Genomic DNA, 22,913 nt, shown 5'->3' with positions numbered 1-22,913 from the left:
GGGATTAGAACCCAGGTCCCCGACTTCCAGACCCATGCTCTTTCCACTGACTCCCCATGTACATCCCAGGAGGTTAAAATGCTTAAATCATTGAAGGAATTACATTTAAGTATAAAAGCCTTAATACAATGTGGGGCGAAAGAGTTTCTGAAAAATTCTAATTTAAAATCTGGTTAATTTCAGGAAGGGCATAAATTGCCCCATGAAAGATAAGATCTACCACAACACCCAAGGAAATAGTTAAAAACACCTCCACAAAACCAGTCCTTTTCATTGAAAACTAATTAGTAAAATAAACAGAGTAATTAAGATGAAATATCTTGGGGTTGTTCTAATTAATCTGAGCCTTCGGTGAGTCATGTTCATTCTACAGCACTCTGGGTTTTGAAGAAACCCAGCTTTCTTGTTAACCAGTCTTTTTTTTTTTCCCACAGCCAAATCAACCAATTAATTGGGAGAAAAGTCCACGAAGAAAACAATATTCCCATCAAAAGGGCAGACCCTGGGACTCTTTCTAGAGGTGGTCCTTCAGCAGGAGATCCCAGGATAGGTTGCCCCTCCTACAGCTTCTCTGGGAGTTGTTTTACTCTAAGTCAATTCTGGGTCAGGTCTGGACTGGGATATCTAAAAACTGTTCACAAGGTAGCTGTAGCAGGCTTTTCAATTTTACTTCATTGCAACTCGGCACCTCATTTAGCAATCGCCTCAGGGCAGGACCCTAGAGGGCTGAGCTCCATCTTCCTTTTAGACAATTTTTGCTCCTTTTATATGGGAATCATGGAGGAATTCATTACAGAGGCTGCAGGCAATACTAAGCTCATCACAGATTGCCTCTGGCTACAGAATACTGGAGTTCAAGGTCTTGAAGTAGCATATGTTTGTGCCGACAAAGGATTTGCTCTACAGAACCATCTACTTTATATTTATTTTTATGTAGAGCTGAAATATGATTTCCTCTTAAGAAGTCATCTAGCCCCGACTTCAGGCAGGACCTCACTTAAACCAACCCAGAGAGATGTACGAGATGCTATTCTATTTTTAAAGCCCACCTGAAAAGGGAATTCCATAACCTCTCACTGCAACCCATTCCAATGCCTAACAACTCTGTCAGGAAATTCTTTATAGCTCCCCTTAAAACTCTCATCCTGCAGTTTAAGCCTGATCCTTCTTTTGCTGCCCTTAAAGGAGATGGGAAACAGCTGGGTACTAGCCTTTTATAATGACCTTTCACAGACTTGAATATTTATTAAGTCACCTATATCCTGCCGTGCAGCCGAAAAGGGTGCTTGAATTTGCCCAGTGAAAGCCTGGTGCTTCAGAAGGGGAAAAGATTCTCTGTTCCTGATCGTCCTTGCTGGTTCAACATCTTGAGGAGCTTTCTGTGCAATAATGGCTTGACTGTTTAAGGGAGTTAGACCTTCGGTCTCCAAATAGGGGACATTTGGGTGAAATGGGACAGACCACAGCTCTTATTTTCAAAGCCCGCTGAAACCATAAGTCTTTCAGGAAGCCCTTCCAGATTCATTTCTACCTTCCTCTGCTTATAACCCCCTACAGCCATATCAGCCCTTTTGTTCCATTCATTCAATAGTATTTATTGAGCACTTACTATGTGCAGAGCACTGTACTAAGGCTTGGAATGTACAAATCGGCAACAGATAGAGACAGTCCCTGCCCACTGACAGGTTTACAGTCTAATCTAATAGTACCACCTATGCCCTTATTCACACAACCTCCTATTGCACTTTTCTCCATCTCTTACTTACCCCATTATCTAATAACTTCTATGAATATCTTTTTCATTCTTCCTCCTATCTGTTATTTTAGTGTCTGCATGTGCACTAATTATACAAATGTACATCTGATTAGTCATCTCAAAAGACCTTATTAAACAGTTTCATGGGGCACTTAAGGAGGTAATGATTAAAAAGTTAATAAGGCAAATCTTCCAGTAATACTTACACCCCTTTAGCCCTTTGGGGATGGGCTTAGTTGTACTCTATTCTATTCCAGTATTTTATTTTGAATCCATTTTATGTACCACCTTTATGCCATGAATTCCACGGTGAAGGAATGATTTATAACTGCATTTTGCCATCACTCCCTTAATTACACAACATTTGCCTTTCATCTTTGACTGTAAAAAAAAGTCCTCTCAGAAAGTCTTGTATATATCCAGTTATTGTCTCCTTTTCCTTATTCTACATGTAGTAGAATGCTCAGAAGTTCCTTTTAAACATAAAGTCTATGACAGATGGGCAATTTGATGACTATCCCTTCTCAGAAAGAACTCTGTCCTCCATAATTTGACCTCGATAAGGGTTTTGTTAAGGCAAAATGGACATCTCTTGGAATCTCCCAACCAACAAAAATGTTTTTGACTTCATGAAATGAAGAGGCAGAAAAACATATTTCTGAATATGCACCCGGATGACTCAGCAGGTTGTTGGCTTTGATTTTCAGCAGGAATTGAAGTCCTGATAGTCTCTTATCAATGGAGGACAATGGTCTGTTTGATGATTTTCCCCTTTTTATTATATTTGAAACCCCTATCACACCCAGGGTTTGTTCCAGAACACAAATCTGTGGTCTATTTTTGTCAACAGGCTTCCAATATATTAAAATTTAAAAACAAATCTCCTGGAAAAAATCCTTGCAAAGTGCCTTTCTTTTGTAGTTGTTCTTAGTGAAATTTTCTAATATAATAAATTCCCCCCAAAGCAAACTTCCAAATATGCTGTAGAAATCTCCTGTGCTTTCCATTTCTCCCCTCATGGCTTAAGAAAGCAATAAGAAGCCCTTTTCACTTCCTCTCTTCCTCTTTTTTTCTTTCAGTTCTATGCTCATACATTTTGTTTTGTTTTTTGGCTTTTTTTTTTTAAAGGGCAACTGTGTTTATATAGAAAGATGAAATGAATTTGGATTACTTAGCCTGAAAAAGAGAAGATTGAGGGATGACGATATGCTTTCAAGTATAGGAGTCTGATGTTGAAACTGGCACCAGCTCTCTTCTGCACCACTGAGGAGACTTCATCGCATCCTGCCTTCCACCACCCTGGCAGGGAAGGGAAAAGCACGCTCAGAATGAGAGCTCCATAAAAGCTCGAGGTGCCTGGTGGCGGCTGTGGCTATGGGCCTGTCTTTGACTATGAACCTGAAATTCTCTCCTCTAGCCTCTGCACCCTAACAATTTTTTCGGGGGGAAGAGGATAGGGCATTTGTGTTGTGCCTAATCATTCCTGAGGCTTCTGTCTTCAGTCCTTTTTCCCATTTGCACTTTTAGATGAGAGTCTCCTGAGGGACAGGGAACAAGCCCAATTCCTACCTTTGTATTCTTTCTCAGCACCTAGTACAGTGCTCACGCTTATTAAATACCATTACTGCTATTACTATCACTACCAGGGAAAACGAGGAAGAGGCAGACCAGCAGCTAGAGGGATAGAGACCATAACAGTGATAACGGAAGAACCATTAGAAAGGTTGCCGATTATGGCAGAGGACAGGATGTTCGGGACAAAGTATATCCACAGCAACTCTATGAATCGGAAACCTCTTGATGGCACTTAATAACTACTACTACTACTCTCTACTTGGGATAAACAAGAGGGGATAGATTTGAATAACCACAAAAGTAAAGGAAGAACCAAAGATTTGTTAGACAAAGGAATAGTTCATTAAAGGTGATTGCAAGATATTTTTCCACAAGTGAGGCAGACAACCATCTAAAACAGCTATTCCTTTCCTCACTGGTTAAGGCAGACCACATAACTATGCTTTCGTCTACCAGCAAGGCTCCTTGAGGTCATTGCTGATCAAATGGCTGGGGTCTTCTGCTCTTCTCCATTTTCTGCATATGCCCCACCTAGCAAAGCTGTGCTATGACAGGCAACGATTTGGAAGTTGCTTGTCAACTTTGCTTTACACTGATCACTTATTCTATACACAGGCCGACTATAGTTTCCAGTTTAACTAGGGCAGGCTCAGATATTTGCAGGCAATTCTAGAAAAATATAACAAAAAGCCCAGAATCGGGGCCATTCTGGTTGGTCAGCCTACCTGCTACCAATCACCAGCTGCTCGTGATCACATCATATGAGTATGATTTCATATCCAGGCTGGAGCAAACTCAATATGTGTTCATCTGACATCCTTCTGAATTCTGATACCTGCAATACAGATACGACATCCTTAAATCTCCATGGGTCACAATGATGATAATAATGATAATAATGATAGTGATATTTGTTACATAGCACTTACTATGAGCCAAGAACTGTTCTAAGCATTGGGAACCTACAAGAAATCAGGGTTCACATGGGGCTCACAATCCAAGTAGGAAGGAAATGCTTCTTTAATAATTGCAGGACTTGGTAAGCATTTATTTTGTGCCAAGTACTGTGCTAAGCGCTAGGGTAGATACAAGTACATTGGGTTGGGCACAGTCCCTGTTCCACATGAGGCTCATATTCTCAATCCCCATTTTACAGATTAGATAACTGAGGCACAGAGAAGTGAAGTGATTTCCCCAAGGCAAATCAGCAGACAAGTAGCAGAGCCAGGATTAAAACCCATAATCTTCTGACTCTCAGGTCTTTGCTCTCTCAACTATGCCATACTGCTTCCCACATGTCCCCTCCTTCCTCTCCTCAGCTCTCACAGTCAGTGAGAGGAAAGGAGAAGATGCAGAAGGTAAATACGATATTTTTAATTCCTGGTTTCAATAAGAATAATATGGTTAACCTCCACTGTTAAAACTCAAGAAAGCGGGTTATATGACAGCTGTGGGAGGATTAGCCACTTAGATGGCTAGACATTTCAACTGCTCTGTTGGATTTGAAATTGGTGCCACATTTTTACCACATTTCATCAGCTTCTTATGGGACTCACTGGTTTTTTCACTTGGTTTCTATCAATGATGGCATTCATTTATCAAGAGCTTACTATGTGCCAGGCGCCATACTAAGCTCTGGGGTGGACACAAGCCAACCGAGTTGGACAGAGTCCCTGTCTCATGTGGGGCTCACGGTCTCAATCCCCATTTCACAGAACTTAGGCCCAGAGAAGTGAAGTGACTTGTCTAAGGTCACACAGCAGATAAGCGGCAGAGCTGGTATTAGAACCCGTGACCTTTTGACTCCCAAACCCTTGGTCTATCCACTATGCCAGTTTATTCACGCATCATGAGACATCAGTCTAAGTAGCAGAATTCAGAGACTGCTTTCAGCTCAGTTTCACTGATTAAACTTTTGGTTTTGTGTAAAGATTCCAAGTGAAGCCTATGATGTAACCATAGTCTCGGGATATGAAAGCTTCACAATCACTTAAATGTCTTCTTACATGTGGGTTTCCAGAGCACATAGGGAATGAGCTACTATATGACTGATTTAAGGATGTTCAATAATACTCAAAGCCTGGTGAAGTTGAAATGTTCCTAGAAGATTAGAAGCAAATTCTAATAGCAGCTTTCAGATGCCTTGTTTACCTTATCATCATCAACAATGGTACCTATTGAGTGTTATTTATTGGGTGAATCAAGAAAACACCACCTGTGCTTTAATCCCAGTTCAACCCCACTTGCCTGTTGGGTAATCCTGGGCAAATCGACTAACCTTTCTGTCCCTCAATTTCCTTAAGTGTAAAATGGGGATTTAATACTTGTTTTCCCTCCTACTAGACTTTGAGCCCCATGTGGGACAGGGACTGTGTCTGACCTGATTATCTTGTATCTAACACCAGCGCTTAGCACTTATTCATATTTTTATTAAGCAACAGAAGCCAGAATACACATAGCCCACTCTCAAGAAACTCACAATATACCAGCATAAGTATTTAGAAAATAATTTAGAATAAGAATAGACTTTCTTCAGAACTATACCTTTATTTAGTTACTGATGGGGATAGGTCACTTTCAACTCTGACGTGATCTGCTATGTCATCACTGAGAGGCATTATAATCTTAATGCACGTTGTGACAGTCAAACTTATCTATCTGTAACTGTCAGAGCCAGGATCCACTGATAGTATCAAACACATTTGGAAGGTCTACAAATAGTGCCAAGAGGCCATCATGCTACTCCCTGCACTTTTACTGTACTCTGACACATGACAAAGAACAGGTTAACTCTGTCGTTTTGGGTTACAAATTTATATTGTGATTCTAAGAGAATAAGGTTTACAATATTCAAGAGTAGCTGATCCAGAAGAATTCTAGCTAGGGATCTAGCTAGGGATCTCACTAATCTTGGAGATTAGTGAGAAGCAGCAGGGTTTAGTCGAAAGAACACGGGCCTGGGAGTCAGAGGACCTGGGTTCTAATCCCAGCTCTGCCAAATATTTACTATGTGACCTTGGGAAGTCAATTTCTCTGTGCCTCAGTTCTCCTGTTCTGCCTCCTGCTTAGACTGTGAGCCCCACGCAGAACAGGGACTGTGTCCAACCTAATTCACTTTTATCTACCTTAATGCCTGGAACAGTGTTTGGTACATAGTAAGCACTTAACAAATACCAGTAGAAAAATTGTTTCCCAATCAACTTTTCCATGTTTCTTTGTGGCGATGGTGATGGCATCTTTGAAATCCTGTAACATCCAATCATTATTCCATACAATAAGGAAAGTCTGTTCACCAGCCTCAAGGAGCTTACAATCTAGCAGGAGAGGTTGAGGGGTAATTTAGGATATCTCAAATATCCTACAGGCCTCAGTCTGCCTTTTCTATTCTCTGTTCCCCCACTTGTGCTCCTCTTTGTGCAGGGAGAAGAGAGCTGGGGCACTGCAGTTTTATTATTTTAGTCTCTGCTGAATAGCGTCATTGCCTGGTTTTCACTTTTAACTGTCCTGTGAATGGGAAGCCCAAAGCAATTCTGGTTTTGGCCTTCCAACTCCCTTTCCTTTTCTTTCTTTCTTTGCTCTCCTGACAGCTCATCAATATTTCTATCTTACGGCCATTGCATTATTTTCCAGACTGTCTTGATGGTGTTTAGCTGGGACCTCAGACTGTTGTCTGTGGGAGAGCCATTTTTCCTGGGAACTTAAAAAAAGTTTCCCCTCACTTTTTATCATATCTGCCTTGGAATTCTTCAGAGCTAACATACATTGTTAGGATAAGGTAAAAAAGAAAAATTGAATTTTTGTTGCCATGTAAGCTCCATGCCCTTAATGACTCTGGTAGAAAATGGATTTCCTTGAACAATTCCAGTACCATCAGCAGAAAGAAAAGAAGAAAGAGAGTGCAATTTTTGCTTCTGTCAATGTTGTTATTCAAAAGTTCCACTAGGCCCATTGAGTATGTATTTCATTGCCCTGACTTTTAATGCATGGATTAAGGGCACAGATGGCAGAAATCCTATATAAAATAAAGGAAAAACGGATTGCTTGCTCTTTGAAGCACTTAACTAGACATGGAGAATGCTCTATTATTTCAGGCTGAAATCCATACCAGAAATGGCAGCGACTTGAAATTATCCCTATCACTTAAGCTTCCAGTTGTCTATGTATAAGCAAGAAGGGAGTTTCACTTCAATTTCTTAAATCACAGAAAATAGGACTTCAGATTGAATGATGGCGTAACTAGTAATAATGGCCCTTACTGAGGGTCTTCTGAATTGCAAGCACTGTATGTAACTCCTAATCTTTCCGTGTTGCAATTTATCCATTAGTTGCGAATAGCTCTCATAGGTCCCTGCCCAAATTAATAAATGCTTGAGAACCATCGATAAAAAATACCAAAATGGGTCAAAACATTCTTATTTTAAAAAAAAAGAATCTTAAGCTGCTGAGCAAATCCACCTTGTAAAATTAATTATTTCCGTTCATGTACAACAGTGATCAATTGGATCCCAGCTGGTCAGTTGATTGCTATAAGCTGATATAGTTAGCTTCAGAGCTCAGATGCAGAAATACCACATATGGGGAAATAAAATCACTAAGAAGAAAAAATACCTCTTTGTACTCCCTTGAGCTTTATTTGGATGGGATTTCTAGGGTTTTCTGGCCTATTGCGGCATTCTGAATTACAGGACCAGAGCTGCTTCAAGTTACTTCGCCTTATGATGACTGGGGTCACTGCAGCAACAACCAACTGCAAGAACAGATCAAGGTCAGCTCTTGTTTTCAGACTCACAGATCGTAGGTCATAATTAAATATCAGCAAGGTCCACTGCCCGATCTCCAGAAATGCCCAATTGAAACCGTAATGACGAGTAAGGTTGCCACCTATAGAGGCCTGGCAATTTTGACTGTTATTTCTATCCATCATAAACCTTTCCTGAATACTCACAGGCTTAATCAAATTTTGTGAAACTTGATTTCAAAAAATTTACAGTCTGGATGAGGTGAGGGGAGGAATCGAGATGACAAAAGCATAATAAGTCCTAAATGTATTTTAACAAGCACTTGTAGAAGAACGCGTGCTTCTTGAGGATTTGAGAGAAATAAAAATCTTTCATTGTATATGAGGGAGCAGGACCCCTCTCTTGAACCTAAAGGAGCAGGCAAAGATGGAGAAATGTGAGGAGAAAAAGACAAACCTGAGATGGGAACAGAGGCACAAAGGAAGATAAAAGCAGGAGAATGTGAATAGCTACCCACTTTCAGACACTGACAGTAGCCTGCTCAGACACCAATATATATATATCTACACAGGGGCACTCTTAGAGACCCATCCAGATAAACGGATCAGACTGGAGCAAAGGAGTGACACAGGACAAGTAAGTGAAACAAGTAAGTAATGCCTGCTGGGACAGGCTGTTAAAATTCCTAGTGAAGACCTCATTGGAATCAGGAGAGGCAGAGACGCAGGCAGCTGCACTTTTTTTAAATGGTATTTGTTAATCAATCACAGGTACTGAGTCTTTACTGTGTGCAGAGCACTGTACTAAGTGCTTGGGATAGTACACACAACAATCTAACAGATACATTCCCTGCCCAACTGCTTTCTGTGTGCCAGGCGCTGTACTAAAGTGCTGGGGTAGACTCAAGATTAGGTTGGACAAGGTCCCTGTCCCATATGGGGTTTACAATCTTAATCACATTCTGCTTCTGCTGCTGCTTCAAGGTGTGCTTTCCACTGACAAGTGTAGCTCTCACCCCCTTTGGACCCTGGACCTGGAATTGTGGAGGGCCAGTCAAGGCAGCCATGGCAAGAGGAGTGGAGGAAATGATTATCTGGCCTTCATGGTTTTGGGTTTTGTTTTTTTCCCACATTACAGAGCCTGTGAGGGGCAGGGGGAGGGAGATATACTGGGGCATAGCTGTTCAGTTAATCACTACCTGGCATCTCCTTTGACCCATACAGTGTATTGCAACAAGTGGCCAGTGGAAAATGGAAGAGTTGGAATCAATAGAAGAGGTTTTTTATCCTTTTTTTTGATTCCTGAAAAGCACACCAAGAGTTACAAGGGCTCTAAAAGCAGGTAGGGATACATGAAAAAATGATTACACAAACCATTACTGGATTTCTTGTAGAGGGCTCTGACAGTTAAGATAAGCTTGGAACTCTGCCCTATAGGTCAACAGAGAAGAGCTTTCTTAGACAAAGACAGAGAAAATTTCACAAGTGGATTCACTTTTTACACTCCAGGGTACCAGTGTCCTAAGATTCAGTTCTGTGGATTGTTAATAGGAAAACTATCCTCAATTTTAATTGCCTAGAGAATGCACTGGATAAGAGGTGATCGCCAAGGAAACCAAGGTCTCAGCTATATACTTCTACATAAAGAACTTCAAATTAGGTTTTGCTCATTTTTTTAAAAACTCAGAACAAATAAACTTGGGAATTTTCTATGCAAATACCCTTGACTGGCTCACCTGAAAACAGGCATTTTTGTTCCACAATTTAAAAAGTATAAGAATGAGTTTTAGAGTCTTGCACAAAAGGTTATACCATGCGATATTGATCAAGGTGACTCCCAAATGATGTAGTCAACTTACACTAAGTTTAAAAAACAGTTCAGAAAATCAAAGGCTTTTGGAGTTTAGAAAGGGGTCATACACAACCAGTGGATGAGGTGGAAGTGGATGCCAAATGGAAGGGTAAAATCAACAAATCAGCATTGCTGTCAGGAAGCCAAGGGCTCTGTCACTGCAATTGTTCTCTGGCCATGTCATTAAATCTAATGAACCAGTAGTGTTACAAGGGTCAGACGGCCAAAAAAGCCAGCAGGTTAACATTGGGTCTTTACACAGATCGAGCAAATGTGTCAGGCTATTTGTAACGTTTTCACAAAACGGTAGCATGGGGTAGCAAATCTCCTCGACCCCTGAAGGGTCACTGACAGAGGAAATGCTGACATTTACAGCAGTGAAATCCGAGGCATTACTTTCATCTTGTTATTGGATCACAAAATCCATATGGGGAGAGAGTCATTTGTGAAATACACATTTCTACAGCAAAGGAGCTCTTTAGGCCAATGCTTGTGAACAGCTCATTTTCTGATTCAATCTCTCGGGTTTATTGAGCACTTACTATGTGCAGAACAATGCACTAAGCACTTGGGAGAATACAACAGGATTAGCAGGTATGTTCCCTGCCCATAACGTGCTGAAGGAATGAGCCAATAAACTGAGTTTAGATAAAGAACCCAACAAACCCATCTTGGTGACTCTCCCCATACGTTCCTCTGATCTTTGGCACCTTGCTCTGCTCCTCTTAAGAAAAGACCATGATCTTACCAATGAAATGCTAGAAAGATGCCCACAAGCCTAGGGTAGTCATCCCTCTGGGAAGTCTGGAGGGGTGGCTGTCCAAAGCATGACTTGGGATAAAGCTTTTTAAGATTTAATTTTGTTTCGGACCTTACCCTTACCCTAATAACACCACACGACTGAGGATTGCCCTAGCCCCTTGCTCAGAGGCCAAGAACATCATGCTCTTTGGCTCTGCTACCGGTCACATGGTACAGCCAAAAGGTACCCCAGACATGTGCCCCCCTACCCTTGCTGGGACAGGTCGGGTGGCCTGTGCTAGAGCAAAGGACAAGCTGTAGCTCAGTCCGCCCTGGGCTCTAGTGGCTCCATCATCCCTGCCTTTCCCAGGTTCCAGCTGTAACGGACTGGGTTTTGAGTGTTAGTGTTTAAAGGGAGGAAGGGAGGACAAGAAGAAGGAAGATTGTGGGTGAAATTTTATGATTTCATCACGATTTCAAATTTACTTGGAATTTTAGTGATTAGTGTCTCATATTGTTAATTATTCTTAGATATTATATTAATGATAGTAAATGGAAAATATTATATCCCTAATTGTAAAAATATTCAGAGGCCCATTCCAAAAAATAATAATAAGGGCCTTGGTGTCATTTGCAGAGAGCATGCTTCATTTACAAGTCTTAGAATCCCAAGGTAAACTGGTAATACATCTATCTATTTCGATGCAAACTTTCTCTGTGAAGCTTGAGGCTCTTAATTTCTCATGAATTTTCTCCATGGCCTGGGTGGCAGAGGACCTAGGTTCTAATCCTGGCTCCACCACTTACTTGCTCTGTTTTCTTGGGCAAGTTACTTCACTTCTGTGTGCCTCAGTTTCCTCAACTGTAAAGTAAGGTTTAATACCTGTTTTCCTTCCTACTTAGCCTATGAGCTCCATGTGGGACAGGGACTTTGGCCAATCTGATTTTATCTGTATCTACCCCAGTGATTAGAACAGTGTTAGACACATAGTAAACACTTAACCAATATCATTGGAAAAAAACAAAAACTTCCTAATAGAACATAGCAAACAGATGTTATGCTTGTTTCCTGGATGAGAAACTGAGATTCATAAGTCAAGAAACAGGTCCAATGCCACAGAGTAAAACCACAGTGACTAGACTGTAAGCTTGTTGTGGGCAGGGAGCATGGCTACCAACTCTATTATAATGTACTCTCTCAAATGCTTAGGACAGTGCTCTTCACACAGTTAGCGCTCAATAAATATGATTGATTGAATAAAATTCCTGACTTTCTGTCCAGGGATGTATTTATTAGACCAAAGGGTTTCCTACTTTTTTGTAACATTTACTTTTGAGGATAACACCATATTTCCGAACCTTCTCCCAACACAATCGTATCGCTTTGTGTCTGTCATCCTTTTCCCTCAGATAAACTTTCTTTACCTTCACATCATCTACACTTTCCTTTTCTTTTCCTTCTTCCCCCAAATCCTCACTAGTGTCTTTTTCATCAATCCCTGCAGGCTTCAGCCTTTTTCTCGACTCCCATTGGCCACTTCTTCCCCTATCTCAGTAACATTCCAAAACTATCGTGTCAAAAGCCAACCTAGACCACTTTGCTACATCCGAGCTTAGCACAGGTGACCTTTAAGGTTCAACCAGGGGAAAATATTACTCACTGAGTTTTGTAAGCCTCCCCTCCTTTGAAATGTTAGGAAATTATAGGTTTGAATGCTGTGGAAGTTACGGCTGTATTTACCCTTCGTTACCGCTTTTAATTCAGCTCTATAACCCGTTCTCTGAGATATGGAAATTTTCCTTAAAGTAAGTTTGCCTCTCAGGTCCCTCAGGTTTTGGAGGAAGAAATGATCACAAGAAGATGGTGGCAAGGGAAATAAGAGATCAGAAGAGCATGTGATAGAAGGCTTTCTCTGTTATACTGCTGAATGTAACCACAGACGCTCTGAACGCTTCATAATTGCTGGCAGCCCAGCAAAGAAAACATGGGGGACTCACAAATGTGACTTAAACTGTTTCTTCGTGTGCCACTGATTTATAAGTCATTACTCGATGATTGCTCAGATCCACCTAGGAAAAGCACGTTCATTTCATCCCTTCACTTGATTACAATGATAATAGTGGTGGGAATAGATTTGTCCCCAGTTCCAACCACACTCCAAAATGAAGAGAGGTTGCTAACCATAAGCAATATCTTTAAAAAGGTTTTGAGATCCTCTGTTATCTGAGAAAATGCCTATATCAATATTTTAGGCTGCAGGAAAATAGCATTTTTGAAGGAATCCTTACAAGTGAAGATACTCTGGGAAGGTCTTGCCTTTACACTTGAAAGCACTTACTCTGTGCCAGGCACTGTACTAAGTGCTGGGATGGACACAGTCCCTGTTCCGCATGGCTCACAGACTCGTTCCACTTTTTTTAACAGATGAGGTAACTGAGGCACAGAGAAGTGAAGTGACTTGCCCAAGGTCACTCAGCAGACAAGTGGCAGAGCGGGGATTAGAATCCACAACCTTCTGACTCCTAGGCCCGGGCTCTATCCACTGTAGGGATTTATCCCTGTATGTGAATGGAAGACTGGGAGGGAGGGAGCTGGGAACCACCACTAGACATTTCACAGTTTGATATTATTTAAATCCTTGTAGTAAAATTGGTGGGCAATACAGAGAGGTTAGAAGAAACCACCGGTATGTTCTCAGGAGAGGATTATCCTTATATCGACAAGATTAAAGTCAGAAACAAGATAAGAAAGGTCAGGCCTAGCCAACCTTTTCCAGCTGCTTTTGAACTTTTCCAGCCCTATGCTCATTTGGTTTGCTGAGTCCCTTGGAGCCTTTCAGAGGCTTATGATTTTGATCCTTAAACATTTGTGCAAAGAACCGCGGTTAGTGAATAGCATCACCATGTTTATTTGGGGACTTGAATAGCAAGATATTAAGATGTGGCAGGACATCATACCAGTTAAATGAGCTCAGCCTACAATGTATTCCTTTCGGTAAATAATGCTAAGGAATTTAGGGAAGTTTCTTATTGTTATGTATCCTTTCTTTGGTACAGCAAGAATTTTACTAGTTATTCTTAATGTCTTGATTTTTGAGATGACTGGGCTCTTGAGGCAAAAGATTATTAATCACACAGCGGATTTAGCTCAGGGCTATAAACCATCAATAAGGCAGAAGACAAGCGAAGTTACGAACCAGCTTCTACCAGACTACAAAACCACCAACCATTTTCCATCTAAGTAAAATGGAAGCTAATGATAACACTTAAGTTCTGTTACTTGGCAGTACGCTATCCAAACAGAATGAAAAGGGTCAGTATGGCTTTCTGGAAGCCAGCTACAAGGCAAAGTGTGGATGCTACAGGGAGCCAGGTTCATATCAAGCGGTAGACCTGTAAAGCCCTTGTAGTGTTTACTTGTTTATAAACCTTTTAGGCCTGAACTTTCTAAAGATGTCACATCCAACTCCTGGAGCATTTCTGTCCTTGCTACCATGAACCAGACTCAGTATCAAATGGCAGGACACAACTATTAGAGAGGTCCAGAAATGCAGCCAGCTGAAGCATTATTCACAACAACTCAGCTTTGCTGGGCAGGGATAATAAATAATAAGGAATTGTGGCATTTGTTAAGTGCTTACTCTGTGCTAAGCACTGTACTAAGTGCTGGAGTAGGCACAGTCCCTGGCTCACATGGGGCTCACAGACTCGATCTGCATTTCACAGATGAGGTAACGGAAGCACAGAGCAGAGAATTGGCAGAGCCGGGATTAGAACCCACGACCTTCTGACTCCTAGACCCGGGGCTCTATCCACTAGGCCATGCTGATGTGAGAGGAAGAATAGATGACATCAGTATTTCCAAGCAACAGTTCTAAGGAAACGGAGAAGAAACAGTTCAAAGACCCGTTGAAGCCAAGTCTTAAGCAATGAGACTTATCAGGAACCTGTTTTGGGGGTCCCCGTAGCAAACAAATCTGATGGGCACAGATCAGTAAGGGTTCCTCTCCTAGAGCAAAGACTTCATGAAAATCGGGACAAAAGGAAGCAGAAGTGAAAACAGAGACCAGTTCAGTGGGGTCAAATTCATTAACACACCAAGGTAATGTAAATAGCGTAGGAGAGTATTTGGATCCTGCACCAGTCTTTTCAGTTGAAGATTTCCATGCTTGGAAGGACAGAATAATAGTTACCCTCCTTGATATTGTTCTCTCACATCCCTAGCCTTTTCCCTTATTCTCCTTAAATTGACCTTCTAACAAGTCATTATAGATCTGTAGCTAATAAGAGTCCCAATACAACAAAATAGTTAAATTCTGAATCTGGAAAGAACAAAACAAATTAGGGTTTGGGAAAATTTCCTCTCCTAAATAGGAACATAGGACAGTAAAGGTTAGGAAGTTTAAGGTGCTAGTTGTTTACATTTTTTGTCTTTCATGTTACTAAGGAATTTAGTTTCCTAATCATCTGTAGAATTAAGCAAGTTTCCACCTCAACAACCACTCAGCTAGAGAAAATGTAAGCTCTTAAAACACTCGACTTGAAGTGTTTATCTCCTGGTGTAAATCACAGTCAGTGGTTCCCCATTGCCATAATTTACTTAAGACAAAAAATAACAGCACCATCTGCATTTTTACTGATCTATCATCAGAAAGTTTCCTGGTAGCTAATGACTAGGTTTTACTAAAAGTACACAGAATATAATCCTATAGTGTATAATATTTATCTCCAAAATGCAGGTGAAATATTTGGCTGTACTTTTGGGGGGATTAGCAAAATAGCAAAATTCTCCCGTAATAGACTGAATTCCAGACTCACCCCTTTCTCCACTCTCTCCACTTTATGAAACCAAAGTCGAATGATTATTTTTTTTAGACATTTTCTGGTAAACGTGCTTAATCTATAGATGCACAGCTATTCCAACTAAAATAATTAATAAGAATGTGTTTGTTTTGCTATATTTTTTCAGCAACTTTATGCATTCTACTCTGACCATGACTGTTACTAGCTAGAAGAAAGTCAGGTTCTAGATGTATGTATATAGGTTCTACAAATATACTAGACGTAACACTGTAACCATTCTGTTATCTGAGAACCTGTCATGGGATATTTAAATGCATGTATTAAAAATAAGAAGAAAAATCATTGCAGTATTGGAAAGCGAAATCACAACAGTATCACCTAATTGTACATTCCAAGTGCTCACACAGCGCTCAATTAATACTATTGAATGAATGAACCCCTACTCATTACATGTTTACACATCAGCTTGAAATCATCAGCATAATATTCCCCTTACCAATAAGAGAAAGATGTTACAGATAAACCCAAGATGATTATAAAACTACTCACAGCAGAATCTTAAAGTTGTTCTTATTCCTACAAAGAGGTGTTGTGCCAAGCACTAAACCAACCATGGCTTCAAGAATTCCAAACTTTCACAAATAAGATGAAGGTACCAACCTATCTAGATGGCTGAATGTCAAATTCCTAGAGGATGAAAACATCTGTAAGAAGTTCCAAAACTGATCAGAGAATTGTCTTCCAGTCATCAAGGCTGAGAGTCCTGCTGGGAGAAATCATCCTAATTTCTACTTTACTGTCAACAAAATCAGTTTCCTTCCTGATCCAGAACTCTCAATCTTGTTAACATCTTTGGTTCCCCAGGTCATTTCCCTTCCACTTCAGTCAGTGCTTAAGTCCGGTTCGTTCTTCCTCTTCCTTGTCAATAGGTATCTCTTGATATTTAACCAATTTGTTTTTTATGTCTCCCCCTTTAGATTATAAGCTCCTTGAGGGCAAGGACCAGGCCTTTTACTTATAATGAAGGTTTCCAAGGAACTAACAGAGTGCTCTGTACATAATAGAGATGCAATAAATGCTGAGGATGGTGCTGATGATGACTGATGAGTGGAAATCGGGAAACCATAAATAAAGAGGCCAGGAGAAATGTTTTAAAGACACAATAAAGCAATCCTTCATAAACTGTAGCACAGTCGTTGCCAGCTGAGAAGCAGCAGAAGGCAGACCAGCCTCAATTACAGCAATGACAAGGAGAGCGATTCTCACAGTGGAGGCTCTGAGAAGGTGGCAATTCCACAGAGAAAATGCAGAAACGGTCCTAGGCACAGTGGAGAGCAAATGCATCACTGGGTTAAAAGATGCTACTTATAGGTATGTCACAGCCAGGTTTATCAACCACATTCGCCTCACACTGTTAAAAACCTCACCATCATCTTGGAAGTGGAAAATACAATTCCCTCTGTTCTATTTGGGAAGAAACTGAGGCACATGGAGGTTGGAAATGCTTGTGGTTGGGGCTTATCCTGCTTGAGACCAGAATTATATCTTCCTAACTCTTAAAATATGGGTCTCTCCAGTACATCACGTTGTCTCTCCCGTAATGACAAATCTGTCTGAATTTTCTACAGCTCGTTTTGACGTTTCTGGGACTGCAGATCCATAATGAGCATAGAAAACACATAACGAGATTCAATCGTTTAAGAAGACCCATATCGATTCTAAGCTGCTCCTACCTCTTGGAGCCCAATTACAGAGCGGCTGACTGGTTCCTGCTACCCATGCTGGGCCAAGTGGAATCCGTCTCTGTTATTGCGGCACTCCAACTGCATCAGGCTCTGTGTTTTTCATTCTGCTCTAATTTCACAGATACTCAGTTTTTGTGTTTCGTAAAGAAGACTAAGATTAGTAATGGATTAAGTTAAAATGCCTAAGAAGAAGTGCCCAGATAACATCTAACTGTACTAGAGGGAATGAAAACAGAGATACCTCAAAGAGGATTTTGAAAACCCTTGAAAATTCATTTTTGTGATGGATGATACGGAAAGGCAGGAAAATCCAACAGGCACCAAAAGAGAATTGTTCGTAAATGTTTTCAAAAGCTCACATAGGGTGCTATGAGGTGGCACGACGGGTGCAGGAATGTGAGAAGAAATTAATTCAAATGCCCAGAGGCACTGTGTCAGGGAAAACAATGTCAACTGGGTGTTTTCAATCAATCAATAGTATTTCTTGATCATTTACTGTGTGCAGACCACTGAACTAAGCTCTTGGGAAAATACATTACAAAAGAGTTGGTAGACACGTTCTTTCCCGACAAGAATCTTATAGGCTACCAAATGCTCTCTCCGGGATATGAAATGATTCCAGAAAATTTTAGAGGGTTACGTATCTCAAAAAAAAAATGAGCAAAAGGTTTTCTTTTTATTGGTAGGATTAACCCAGTATCTTTCTAAGTACTGTTTAGCAAGTCTAATATTTTTCTTGACGCTCCCTGGAAGTAGGGCATACTGGTTTTATTTATTTGGTTATTTCTTTCTTGAATTTTTAAAATGTACCTTAGCACATCAGAGAATCTATTTTTATTATTTAAAGTCTTTGAACACTCAGTTTCATCATTTTACAAGTCAAGATACTTTATTTTTATTATTCCTAGTAGTAATACTACTAATAATGACTTTATTAAGTGCCGACTATGTGCCAGGAACTGTACTAAGCGCCAGGGTGGATACAAGATAATCGGGGGGACACAGTCCCTGTTTCACATGGGCCTCACAGTCTTGATCCCCATTTTACAGATGAGGTACCTGAGGCTCAGAGACATTTAAATGACTTGCCCACGGTCATACAGCAGACACGTGGCAGAGCCGGCATTAAAACCCATGTCCTCTGGACTCCCAAGCCCGTGTTCTTTCCACTAGGCTATGCTGCTTCTCCTGACACTTTAACTGATGACTTAGGATTATCATATTTAATTTAGATCAGAAATATTCCTTTGATGCTTCTAATTTTCCTTTTCTAATTTTTCAGTTAGAAAATTTAGATTGCAATCAATATTTAAATAGCACGGGACTGGGAACCAAAAGACTTGTGTTCTAAACCCAACTCTTCTATTGGACCCTTATATGACTTGGAGCAAGTCACTTAACCTCTCTGTGCTTCTATTTCTTCATCTACAAAAAGCTACTTCTCAAGAGTCCCTGTAGTTGCTAAGGTGATTCACCTGCCTTTATTAATAATCTATAATTCTTGCAAGTATGCTCAATGATTTATCATATCACACAATTGCATATGTGCTCTATTACACACTGACGCCACTGTTACATGAAACGAAGCATGGTTTTGGGATAATACTTAAGATGTTGATAAATAATAAAATTTAAGTGTGCAAAATCTCCAGATAGAAAAAAATAATATTGCATGATATAATCCATTTCCAACAGGGTTTGTTAAGGATATCATGATATTTCTATCACTGTACAGAATACTTCCTTATATAATTGTAAATTAACATGAAAACATGGGATTATATTACTTGAGCAGCTCGGGAAGGCAGTGGTTCAGTACATTACAGCTTGAAAATGCCTGAGAGAAATTGCAAGCAAAATGAATGGCTGGAGGATTGAACAAACAAAGGCTATGCATATAGAAATCACACCTTTGTGTATTTTATGAAGTTAGAGTGGAGCTACATCAGACATCGATTGCCTTTTCCATGCAGCACTGATGTGGTCAGAGAGTTGAACAACTGAGCCTGGAGTAAAGGTAATTATAAATTAGTTGTAAAATTGGTGAATTTTTATGGATGACCACTATTCCCTTACACAAAGCTCGTAAGTAGAGAAACAGTGCAGCAAATTTCCAAGTTAAGAAAAGATGCTTAGAGTGAGGAGGTATTTGGAAAAGTCACTATGTCCTGCCTACCACAGAACTGTAGTTCACAACTTCAAATCCAGTCTCTGTTTTGAAAGTAAATAAAGGTGCAGAATTTCTAGAACATAAAACCATAGTATTCCTGCACCTGGAATGCTACATGCAATATAAGATTTTGGGAAGAATATACCAGAAAAGAGTAACCAAGATGATCGGGTAAATGGACAAGTATCCACGTGAAGCAGGCTAAGGCTTTTCACCCCGAAAGTCCGGGTCCTGAAGGGAAGATGATGTCCTCAAAATCATGAAGGATCTGGCCAGGATGAAAAACTACGTGCAGTTCATCAAATTCGACAAGCCACAGAACAAGGGGAAAGTTATTAACACATATAATTTCTAAAGAAACAAAAGAAAACACTCCCCGTAGAGACTGAAAAAGAGACTGAAATGAACAATAAGAGAGAGAGGAGAACCAGCAGAGGACAGTATCAGTGAAGCTGAGGTTACGTAACGTTTCAAGAAGTACTTCTGTTTCGGTAAATATAATTTTAGAAGAATGAGATGATGAAAAGGTAAATTTTTTTAAAAAATGATCAAAGTACTGACTACCCAAAATTGAATCCATTATATTTCCGTGCATCACAATTATCCGAAGTTTCCTCTGGGGCCCTTTGTGTTGAATATTGAAAATTCAAGATACCTAATTCTCCCCACTGTAAGCAAGAGTGTTAATTAGCTCAAAGAGATAAACAGGAAGAATTAATTAGGCAAGACTTGTTTAAAGTGGGCTGAAAATTTTTGTTGTTTTTTTTTTTTTAGGGAAATAGCTGGAGTTCACATCATTGGACCAATGCCAATGGACCATAAAAAAAAATCATTACCAAGATTATATTTCCTACTGAAATGGTTGAAACATTTTCCACGCCCCGTAATATCTGAACTAAAGTTTCACCAAAATGGATGGCATTTCAATAGTAGTACCTCTCACTACACTTATTTTGCTCCTTCCTTGTCAATCACTGCATAAAGAAACTGCTCTCCTTTTACTGCCTGTTATGGATATGTTTCCTTAGGAGTCATCAGGACATAGGCAGCGAGTTCTTTGAGACACAATTGCTCCTCAAACTCCATGTTCTCCACTAAGAAATAGAGTGGTTGCAAAAGGAATTCTTTTTCTTACCAGCAAAATTGCTTCCGTGACAGCAATTTTTCTGAGCCCAGGCAGAAATGCAATTGCCTGCCACAGTCTTTAAATGCAGTCAATTGATTCAGGACATAAAGAGATAAAAACAAGAGCTCTAAATGAATATGGAGTCAGTGAAATAGGGAGAGACAACTCAAATGGATGAAACACTGGAAGAGATTATAGGTTGCAGTAGGTCTGGGACAACAAGAAATACTTATATCAGCTTAAGTGGAGTTAAAAATAAATTTCCCTTTGCCTCTGTTTGTTCTGATTTATTATTCTTTGAACGGCAGTTAGGCTGTGAGGTTTTTCCTCTGCAAGCCTCTTATATTTAGCCTAGCAAGTTAGTTAGATTAAAATTTTGAGTTTCCCTTTTTTGTGGCCATCTGTAGCTTAGCACCTAAAGCATACTCTTCTTTGAAACCCTTTCCTGAACATATGGAAGAAAGGTGCTTAGGAATATATCTGTTCCCATGTCTAAAAATTCATCAGTAACTATAATAATATAATTGTGATAGGTGTTAAGCACTTTCTATGTGCCCAACACTGTACTAAGCACTGGGGTAGATACAATATAATTAGGTCTCATCTGGGGTTTACATTCTAAGTAGGAGGAAGAATAGGTATGGAATTTAGGAGCAGTACAACATCCCAAAGAAAAGGTCAAGAGAAAGTCCTGGATATTTACTGAAAAATAACTTGTAAGAAATATTTAAAGTCTCTTCAAGGCCAACAACTCCCTGGAACAGCTCCATGTTGCCCTCCCCACAGCACTTGTATATATTTGTACATATTTATTTATTTTATTCATGATGTGCATTTATCTATGGTTCTATTTATCTATTTTGATGGCAAGTGATGCCTGTCTACTTGTCTTGTTTTGTTGTCTGTCTCCCCCTTCTAGACTGTGAGCCGGTTGTTGGGTAGGGATCGTCTCTATCTGTTGCCTAATTGTACTTCCCAAGCGCTTAGTACAGTTCAATAAATTCTAGAAAATCTAGAACCAGTCCATTCCTCTTCCCATTTAATTATAATGTTTATCCTTCCTTCCATGCCCAAGTCCCCAATTGTGAAAGAAAATAAACTACAACAGAGAGAAAGGAGCGAGAGTGAAAGAGAAATGATGTCAACCAGTTACGTTAGAGGTCACATCTCTCCACATCCATTCTCATATCAGTTAGCACATGAGTGATCCTGCTGTCAGGTCTTGCTTTTGAGCTCAGGGTTGCCGTGGAAAACAGATTCTCTTTAGTGAACATATACGGATTACTGATAATTGGTTGCTGTTGTTTTTTTATTTTGTTTTTATGACCAGAAGCAAATGTGCTCAATTTTATAATTGGAAAAAAATATATTATATTCCATTTTTGGTAAAATGTGATTCAAACTACCAACAAAATGACAAATTGTGAGATCAAAGAATAAAACACTGTTCTTTCTCATGTATCCTAATTAATAAATTTCTTCTATATCTCATTTAGTATCTGTTTTGCCCAGGTATCATAGCACCTCTTTCCTAAGACACCATCTTTTTCAAATGGGTATTAGATTTAAAGGAGATGAGATTTCTTTGGGGCAAAAAGCAGCTTCCCTTTTAGACTCCCATTGTTAAGTTTTCCAGGTGATTGGCCCACCCCCTCTACATGAATTGGACCGTAGTGTTCAGGCTGAATCTAAAATTAGCCAACAGACTCATTCAATCCATTTCTCTTTCAAAGTTATTAACCTGATGTGATCAACAACATATGCTCTAGAAATATCGTGGCTCAGTGGAAAGTGCACGGGCTTTGGAGTCAGGACTCATGAGTTCGAATCCCAGCTCTGCCACTTGTCAGCTGTGTGACTGTGGGCAAGTCACTTAACTTCTCTGTGCCTCAGTTCCCTCATCTGTAAAATGGGGATTAAGACTGTGAGCCCCACGTGGGACAACCTGATTCCCCTGTGTCTACCCCAGCGCTTAGAACAGTGCTCGGCACATAGTAAGCGCTTAACAAATACCAATATTATTATTATTACTAAATATAAATGAAATTGATGAACATACCGAGAATGAAATCAGTGAAAAATCTGAAAGTCTTTCTCAGTGACTTCCTTAAAGAACAGAAACACACGGGGCGGGCTGGGAGCAACTGACAAGGACAAGGTTGCATTAGTGTTGGGCGAATATAAGAATAAACAGCAGCAAAACTGTATTTTGAAGAGATCATGTTCATCAGTTTTGGAAGTGTTTCCATATTAGTTTTTCAGGCTCCCAAAGCACCGCAGAGCTCACCAAGAGACACAGGCTAGTCTGGGAGAAGTTTCAGCTTTGTTCTCCTGGCCGGGGTAGGGTGAAGGAGCGGGTAGAAAGTGCTGAAAAGATACCACCCATTCCCCATTAACAGTCCCCAGT

General features: G+C 40.1%; 1 long non-coding RNA gene across 2 annotated transcripts in view; it reads right to left on the bottom strand.

The window, feature by feature from the left end:
• The window catches only part of LOC120638128, a 215,468-nt gene that overhangs the window by 57,051 nt on the left and 135,504 nt on the right, over nt 1-22,913 (bottom strand). Inside the window, exons 1-2 of one of the 2 annotated variants that reach the window (XR_005659627.1) lie at nt 7,940-8,065; nt 4,057-4,166 (exon numbers count right to left, since the gene is read on the bottom strand). This is a non-coding gene — a long non-coding RNA (uncharacterized LOC120638128). Of the gene's footprint in view, nt 1-4,056; nt 4,167-7,939; nt 8,066-22,913 lie in introns of those variants that run through there. The other variant, XR_005659626.1, reaches the window with a different exon arrangement.

This window comes from Ornithorhynchus anatinus, chromosome X3 (assembly GCF_004115215.2).
Source record: "Ornithorhynchus anatinus isolate Pmale09 chromosome X3, mOrnAna1.pri.v4, whole genome shotgun sequence".
Classification (NCBI taxonomy): Eukaryota; Metazoa; Chordata; class Mammalia; order Monotremata; family Ornithorhynchidae; genus Ornithorhynchus; species Ornithorhynchus anatinus.
This window is presented reverse-complemented; position numbering and strand designations above follow the sequence as displayed.